This window comes from Phasianus colchicus, chromosome 21 (assembly GCF_987193195.1).
Source record: "Phasianus colchicus chromosome 21, bPhaCol1.hap1.1, whole genome shotgun sequence".
Taxonomy (NCBI): domain Eukaryota; kingdom Metazoa; phylum Chordata; class Aves; order Galliformes; family Phasianidae; genus Phasianus; species Phasianus colchicus.
Window position 1 is genome coordinate 6,260,038 of NC_143456.1, and position 9,310 is coordinate 6,269,347.

Consider the following 9,310-nt stretch of genomic DNA (forward strand, 5'->3'; position numbering starts at 1 on the left):
GAAAACCATTACAGAGAGACAGCAATCTTCAAAGACCACCTCGGAGACCTGAGAGAAATAAAAACACTAGCCCGTGCAAATGTGCAATTAAGTTTCAAAATACTTGTGCTCCATGAAAAGCGCCGTCCCTGCAGAGAACAGGCCTTTAAGGCAATTTTCCCAAACCCTATTCAGCATTCACTCAAAAATGCCTTTTAAAAACAACATGTGATTTTTCCCTCTCTGCCTCGCTCCTCCTTCCACTTTGCTCACTCTCGTCCAGGTAGGATGGGAGCTCTGGGAAGTGGTTGCTCTCCACTTGGAGTCGATGGACCACGCTTTAGGGTAATGCCAGACAAGGACAAGGCTCATTTTAAGGCTCATTTTGGGGCCAGGTGGCTCTGATCAGGAATTATCTCCACCCAGGATAGGGTTGGTACCCCCCATTCATGGGTCACCCTCTGCTCAGTGGTTAATGAGCGATGCATAATTAACCTGTGGAACGCACTGCCACGAGGTATCAGCAAGGCCAGGAGCTTAGCAGGATTCGGGGCAGGATTATATGTTTAAATGGATAATGAGAACATCTGCCACTACATGAGCGGAGATCAGGCAGAATTAAGACACAGCCCCACCAAGCTGGGTGTTGCTCTGCTCAGTGATGGTGTTGAGTGTAGAGGGCACCCAGGGAACCAACTCAGGGGGAACCTCTTGCCCCCCTGAATGGAACAAGGGGATAAATGTTTCTCCTGCAGGAGGGATTTTTGGAATTTCCATGGAGAGAATCCATGCTTTCATTTTTTGGCATTGTGTAATGCAATATGAAATTGCTTCCACCTGATTTTGTCTCAGATGTTGAATCTAATCCCCTTGGCTCTTATATTCATGGCAGACCAACTCAGCATGCTCCTTCAACAAGTTATGTTCACCCTCTGGACACCACAGACACTCTTCTACCAACCCCGCTCCATCGTTGCTCTGTTCCATACCACATGTTGCAGACTGAGCTGCCCTTCAAAAGAGCGCTGAAACCCTCACAGACATGTCAGCAACAGCAGAACAAACTCAGGGCCAATCGCAGAATTATTAAATCCCTGTCCGCAATCCTCTCTGGATTCCAACTGCTGCTCTTTTGCATCATAAATCTGCTGCTCCATCATTAGCATTAACTAATGTTTGTGCAGTGCCTGGTAAGCACGACGCATTGGGGTGCAGGAGCGCCCATGGCATCTGGGATGCCCAAGGGACATCCACAGCCCTGAGCCCAGTGAATGAGGCACTGTGTATGCTGTGCCAGCAAGGAGGGCAGAATTCCTAACTGGGGAGGCTGATGGAGCCCAGGGGATGATCAGTCCTCTTCGCGATGCTCAGCCCTCTTTGGGATGCTCAACCATCCCAAAGATGCTCAGCCCTCTTTGATATACTCAACCATCCCAAGGATACTCCCATAGTTGCTTTGCGGCATTTTGGAGGTGATGCCACATTCAGAGGATGACTCAAAGCATTTCAGGTGCCCGTTCCCCCAGGCTCTCTCTGCCTCCTGGGATGCGGTGGCCGCAGCGTGGCGTGCTCAGCCTGTCGAGCACGGCGGGACTGCGGGGCCAGGGTTAATCTCGTTGTCACACCTTCCCTCCTCTTGCTAACTCGGCGCGCTTTGACCCGCTGTGAAATCGTGGCCAACAGCACTGAATATTTTAAGAGCAGCAATGCAGTCATGGCCGCGCGTCGGAGCAGCAAAGCAGGCCGGGAGCTGGGCTGGGCACCCGCCTCCCCCCTCCACTGCCAACCCATTAGCACAGTTCAGGGAAACCTAAAAAATTCAAAAGACACTGAAATATGCAGCATTTTTGCTCTCTCTGGAAAATGACGCGCTTCGCTTCCCAGCTGCTCTGGAGCAGGCGGTTGTAAATAAGCGGCTTTATGGCACGCGGGGTGTTGCCAGCGGGACTGTGGGTAAAGATTTACACCCCACTCCCTATCCTGGGCAGGATTCTGAGGACAGCCCTATGCCCAGCCCTGCATCCACTGGTTCCCCTGCCCATCAGTCCGGTGCTGATGGCAATTAGGGACTTTGCCAACTGCTGTCCATGGTTCTAACGCTGTCCGTGGTGCTGACGGTTGCTCTGTCCCGACCTGGACACCCCCTGTATCCCCTCTCCATCTCCATCCTCCTCTCACAGCAAACCTGCAGGATCTGCAGCAAACACATACCCTCAGCACTTTCAGTATCTGGGGCACAGAGCAGCAGCGGTGAGGAATTAAAAATAATAATAATAATAACAAAAGAAGAAAAATTTGCATAAACCTACAGGAAATACTGGAGCCAGTCCTGTCCCAAGGAGGGGATATCACAGGTGGCATCCAGGGCTGAAGGAGGAAGAGGAGAACTCATTGCATGGTTGGGGCCCTATACCAAGAGTCAGTGGGCACATGGCCACCAGCCCCATGGAGGAGTGACACTGGGGCACTTTTGCATTCTGGTCTTAAGAGGGCAGATTAATCGCTGTGCGCTGGATCTGTCACGCACGGGGATATATATTCTTCCCAGAATTTACAAGTAGTTCTGTCTGAGAAATAAACAGCCGCAGATAAAAATTACATTGTCACTGTGCAGGTGTGATGGATATCATGGACAAGCCCTTGGTGCAGGGAGCTGCTGGCCCTGGGATGGACACGAGATGCCAGTGGGGTAGAGCTTGGCCAGGAACACATCATTGCCCAAAATTGCAGCATCAGCCATGGGACCAACCCCTGGCACTAAGCTGCTGGCTACCCATCCTGGTCCCAAAGGCCAGGGGAAGGTGTCAAGGCCGTTCTGAAGCAAAACTGCTCAATCCTGGGGAAAAGCAACCCTGGTGATGGCTGGTCATGAGGAGCACCCAGTGACTAGCACTGGGAAGGGTGCACAGGGCAGAGCATCTCAAAAACTCTTGGTTTTGGCAATAGGGAGGCTTGCAACACCTTGCAAAATCCTATTTCTAGGCTTTTTCCAGACGCTGCTCTCCTGTCCATCACACAGAGCCCACAGGATGTAACTGTGGGGAGGATAAATGAGATTTGCTCCAGGCCCCTTTCTGGTCTGGTTTCTCCTTCATCTTTATCTGCTGCCTTGCTTTGGTGAGCCTTGTTGGTATCACTGAGCACATCTCCAGCCCTGGCCACTGCCAATCCTTGTGTGGAGATGGATGTTTTCTGCTTTGTAGCTTAAATCTTAAGTTATGCTGAGAGTGGGAGCAAAGCCAGCAGGGGATCCCAAGACATCACATCCTGAGAAGCAAGGAAGGAGACCCAAAACTGGATGGGGACAGCGGGATCCCCATGTGCCCAAAAGCTGCTGCTCCTATGCCCGTGTGCTGGTAATGAGCACAGAGCAGCTAGAAAGCCTCTGCCAAGCCCATCCTCGGGATTTATCCACATTGCTCTGCCTTATCAGCCATGCTTTTCACAAGCACTTAAATTCAGGAGGAAAAGGAAAAAGTGAAATCAGATAGAAATGCAGGTCTGTTTGCTGTTTTCTCCAATGAAATGGTTCTGGGTAAACAGCAGACGCCTTTGATGAAATCCCAGCAGGCTTAAACAATAAAGCTGGTTACAAACTCAATCTGGCGCAGATATCAGATCTGAAATTGTTTCAAAAAACATGTCAACATTTTCTAATGCTGCTGCAAAACTTCCTCGGCACCTTGCCACCAGTGCGTACCTGTGATGCTGGGTCCATGGCACCACCCTGACCCTGGCCCTTGCCCCATCTGCAGAGCCCTAAGGGGTGATGAGATGCTGAGTGTCACCTTGGAGACCAGCACAGTCCCCAGGAGGCTCCTGGATTGTTTTCCACCTGTGGCCACTCTGAAATCCAATAATCAGCCCCAAGTAATACATCTTGGGGTTTTTCACCACTCCCATCCCCATGCCAGCCAGAATGATCCTGGCAAGGTGATTCCAACCCCATGCCAGACAGGATGAGCACAGCAAGGTGACCTCCTTGTTGTTGACCACAAGGCCCACTTGATTTCTCTATCCCCTGTGCCCCTCCTGGAGTGGTGCTTCCCCTCCTCAAATGTGTTAAAGGATTGGGAGGAGTACAGTGGGAACTCCCAGCCCTGCACACCTACTGGTGCCATATTCCCTTTGGTGGCTCCCAATGTCCACAAAGCTACCAGAGCCCAACTGCTGCTAGCATTTGGCTCTGACCCACTTTTAGGCAGGAGCAGAGATGCACTACGTCATGTGGCCACACATCTGAAGCAAAAAAAAAAAAAGTGTTTTTTAGGGGCTGAGTGGGACATGTCCAGGATGGAACAGGATGGGATGGGATGGGATGGGACAGGATAGGATGGGATGGGACAAGATGAAATGAATGTGATTGGATGCACTAGGATGGGATGAGAGAATGAGAAGGAAGCAAGTCCTGTCACCCCATATGCAACACTGCACTTCGGCACCATGCAGGAAGCTTGGTGCCTTCTCTGATGGTGCCCAGAGTCTCCATGGATTCCACGTCCCCATATCCAAGGAGCTTGCAGCAGCAACCCCAGCCCCCTCCTGCATCTGAAGAAGCCCCTAAACAACAGGGCAAGGGATGGCTCCAGTGGAGCAACAGAGCCTTCATCAGCCCTGTAAGCCCAAGAGAATGAACCAGGGAGGAAAAGAAGAGCAGGAGGAGGATGAGCTGGGGTGGGGGGCACAGGGGGCTGAGCCCTGGCTCCAGCACTGTATGGAGGGAGGACACAGAGGCCTGGTCCATGTGCGGAGGTTGCCTCGGCCATCGATCCCTGCTGCACTCAGGCTCATTAGGGCTGGGGAGCTGCTGCGAGCGGCTGGCAGAGGAGACAGACGAGGAGGGGGGGGCAAGGGGGGGGGAAGCGTTCCGCGCGGCTCCCTGGATCGTATTAAATATTTACTTTGTTTTGTTTTGTTTTTTTTTTTCCCAGCTCTATTGATCAGAGGAGGGAGGGAGGGTGCAGTCGGATGCTGCGAGAAAAGCAGAGGTAACAGCTGAGACAAGGTGGGGACCCCGCAGGGTTGCACCCATTGCACCCCATGGGTTCCATTCTCCTATCCCCATCCCATCACCCTCAGTTTGAGGCCAACAGCAGCACCACAGCGGGGCTGCTCCCACCCCTAGCATGCCCCATCCCAAGAGACACAGAAGGGGACGATGCTCACCCTGATGGCATCACCCTATGGGGTGACCCTCCGGGTCTGAGCCCCCCACCCCAGCGGCCACCCGACCGTCGCGTTTCTATTTCAAGAGGAGCTCTGCTGGAAAAGGAACAAAAGCGGAGGGGAAGCTATAAATAGCTGCCTCCTTCACACCAGCTCTGTGCCTCCTCCGCCCTGCGCCCGCTGCAGCCTCGGGGCCGTGGCTTGAGGATGGCACCAGGGGGGGGTCCCCGTAGCCAGCCCCCGCTCACCATCTCCACGCAAATATCCCCTAACACAAAGAAAGAAAAAAACCCAAGGAAGGATGCATTGATGAAACAGAGACACTTACAGAAGGCTTTACCCAAGTTGCCCCATCCCTACCCACAGGGCAGAGCCCCTTTGCCCCATCGCTCCGGTTCCCTGGATGCTATGGATGGGAGCAGGGAAAGCACAGCCAGCTCGGGCAGACCTACTTTCAAGGCTTTAATCCTTTTTGCTTAAAGGATCTTTTTTTTCTTCTTTTTTTTTCCTCTCCCTCCCCTTTCTTTCTTTCTTTCTTTCTTTTTTTTTTCCCTTTTTTTTTTTTTTTTTTTTTTTTCCCTTTTTCCCTTTTTTTTCCCGCTCAGCAAAGATGCGGTCTGATCAGAGGAAGAGACGCAGGGAGCTGACAAGCTGCAGAGCACGGAGAAAAAGGAGAGAGAAATACATATTTATTACCCTCAATTATTAAAAAATAGATAGCAGCAGATCTTAGGCCCTGGCAGAGGCACTGCGGAGTCATTTGTGTGAGGACTATTTTGTTTTTTTTTTATAATCCCATTGAAATTATAATAGGGCTCTCTTGTTAGCAAAACCACCCCGCAGACCCCTGCAGAGGGGCTATGGGCAGAGGCTGTGCTGCATTTAGTCCAGCACTATGGACCCAGCACTAGGGGCTACCCTATATCTGCAAGAGGGGTGGCTTTGGGGGTCTTCCCTTTGGGGCTATACTGTGGTCAAAAAGGTCTCTGCTCCCACTGCCAGCACAGCCCCAAGCCGAGCAGTCTTTTATGGGTGAGAGCTCATCTGGGCCATGGAAGAGCCCAAAAAGCACTGAGTGATGTGAAAGGGTTTGTACCCCTTGGCTGGTGCTGGTTGCAGGGATGCAGTGTGCACAAGCAGAGCCTCTGTACGAACGCAGCAGGAGAGATCCGCGGCTCCCAAGTGCGGCACGGGGCTGGCGGAGCCGCACTGGCACCTCCCCTCCGTTTGCAGGGCTGCCTCCGTACGGAGCTCTGCCAGCTCACAGTCGAATCCGCTGCTGCCTCTCCTTCTCGCTGGGAAACAACGGCTGAGGGACCGGGAATCGGGATCCAGGTACCCACGGGTACCCCTCGGCGCTGGGACCTGGGCGCACGTGGAGCATCCTCCGTGCCCACATCACGATACCAAGGGGATGCCATCAACTGGAGCCCACCGCGGGGCTAAGACCCATTGCCATCCATCCCAGCACAAACAGCTGTGTGTGCTCGGAGCCAGGAGGTCGTGGCCCTACAAACCCGAAGGGAACATCGCAAAGCACCGCTTGCCAAAGCCCTCGCCCTGCCAGCAGGGAGGCGAGCAGCAGCCAGGCAGTGTGCTATTAAAGGGAAAAGGAGCTTTCTGCACCAAATGGAGCATTTTCGGCTTAATAGCCCCACAATCCTAATCTGCACAAAGAAGATTCCCCATTCTATCTGCCTTGTCCTGCATCTGCCACCAGACCGGCACGTGCCGAGCCCTCAGTGGGATGGGAAGGCTCCGGAAGGGAAAGGACGGCCGCTGGGGAGATGATGCCGGGTGCGGGCGTTCCTCCGTCAGCACCTCCATCATTTGTCATCAGTAAAAATAATATTCCTAAAAGTGGCCCCCTCTGATTGCAGGCACGGGGCTGCGGGTTTCCATGGAGATGCCGTGAGCGGGGATGGTACGGGGGATAGGGGATGGATTTGAGAGATTGGACCCGGCGGTGACATCCGGAGCAGTGATGGCACCAACCACACTTCTGGCACAGGGACATAGGACGACTCATCCCCTGTCCCCACCCTTGGGCCACCCAAAGAAGGACTACCCACGGCCGCTCCAGCCGTGCAGGAGGGAATGATGATGATTCTCAGTGCCCCCACCACCCTCCACTTGTTGCATTGATCCTAAATTAGAGCTCAGCCTCCTCCAGCGGGGGCCGGGCTGGGGGACACGTCGAGGTGGCACCTGCCATGTCCCACCCTGAGGACGTCAAACGATCGTGACAATCAGTGCCGGCGCCTCGCCAGCCCGCTGCTGCCTGCTGCTCCACCAAAGCGCTTTTAAAGACATAATCTGCAGTTAATAACCATCGTTGATACCGAACGCTGCTAAGCCCTGGGATTGCACTTTGCAAACAAAGCTCTCGGTGTCGGCCGGTTGGTGGCAGCTCCTCGGGTGTGGGGGGCATCACCCATGGGTGCTGTGTGCACACCGTGCATGGTGACACGCTGGCACTGCTTAATCTCACAGCATGGGTTTGCATCATGCTGGGGATGCTCTCCTGGAGGACACCCAAATGCTCCCAGCCACTGCGTCCCCATGGCCCTGTGCTCCCCAGCCCAGTATTGTCCCCAAATTTTGTGCTGCCAGAACCCCTTCTCAGCATCCCAAGACTGCCCAGAGCCACAGTCACCACATCCCACCCTCAACCCCACCCTACAAAGGTTGAGGAGATCCCTTGGCCCTGAGCGCACCGCAGGCTCTGACCCGCACCGCTGCCTCCAGGTGCCTCAGGGAGAGGTGGTGTGAAGTCACACCCCAAAAATACCCATTTTTACACCTCCTTGCCAGGTTCACCGCTGTTTCTAGGGCAGTGCTTCAAGGCCATCTGGAGCATCACCCACAGCCTCTGACACCCTGGGAGCAAGACAGGGACACTGTGGACGGGACCACCAGGACCCCTCTGGACTCCATCACTGCAGGTGACTGAGCAGCAATGACCCCTCCACCACCAGCTCAGTTCTCATCACGAGCATCACAGCATCGCCCTCCTTCACCCCCCATCCCCACCGCAGGGACAGGCAGCGCCGCGTCCTGCCCGCTTCCCCCCAGCTCCGCCGGGCGCAGAGAGCTTGTGGCTTCCTCCCTGCTCTTTATGAAATTAAACTTTGATGAGCAAAAAGGTTTTCTGGGCTCTCAGCTCTTCGGTGCAGCAACCGCAGCCCAGCCTGCGCCGTGCCTGGCCCTGCAGGGCACAGCCTCCCTGTTCCCGGGCAGGGGATGGGGGAGGGGGGGGATGCGTTTTTCTCATTTCCCTCCTCATTGGGGTCTCATGGGGTGGGATGCACTACAGAATGGCACCACACAGCCCTGCCCCAAGCTCACTCTGGACCCTTTTCTCCCAACCCTGGGGTTATTTTTCCTCTGGCCCCACAGCATTGTGAGTTGGGAGCCCCACAACCATGCCAAGATACGGCCAGCCATGACCTTGGTAGCATCCTTGACCTGGAAATCTCCTCTTGCACCTCTGATGTTGCACTCCTGGTGGTTGCCACCTCTGGCAGGATGCTGTCCCTGCTGCCACCCTTGCTCAGGTTTGGCAGAATGCTCCATGCTCTCACCAATAATGTCCTGGTGTCACAAAACACCCCAAATCCCACTGGTGGTGATGCCTTGCACCATGCCCAAGGGGCTGCATCCTGTCAGGGGACACCAGAGAAACCCCCCAGAAGGCAGGAGGAGGCATGGGGGGGAGGGGGGGGAGCAAACACACAGATCTGCTTCCCCCAGGGATATGGGATGGCACATATGATCCCAAACCACATTCCCCTGCCTGGCAGCAGGATGGGAACAGCAGAGACAGCACCAACATCACCACCTGCACCGCTCAAACCAACCAAATCCTCCAACACACCGAAACCCAGAGTGGCCCCAAAGAGTCCCCATCTCTGGTGGCTGCTATCCCGTTGTCCCCACGGTGTCCCCTCCCTTAGGGTGGCTGCAGGGTCCAGGACTCCCACCCAGAGCCCTCGGACCGTGGTGAGGAGGGAAGGGAGAGGCTCCGGGCGGGACGGAGGCCCTCCCCTAACTGCCTGTTGAATTATTCAGAAACGGCATTAACTTATAAATGAGTGTGTTTGACTGATTTTGTGGTTGATGTACAGATAAATTCTAATGAAAGACAGCTACAAGATTTTAAATT

At 54.3% G+C, this 9,310-nt stretch overlaps 1 protein-coding gene across 1 annotated transcript in view; it reads right to left on the minus strand.

Annotated features, from left to right (window-relative positions):
- The window catches only part of RTN4RL1 (reticulon 4 receptor like 1), a 29,002-nt gene that overhangs the window by 17,951 nt on the left and 1,741 nt on the right, over positions 1–9,310 (minus strand). The gene's annotated exons all lie outside the window — the stretch shown is intronic.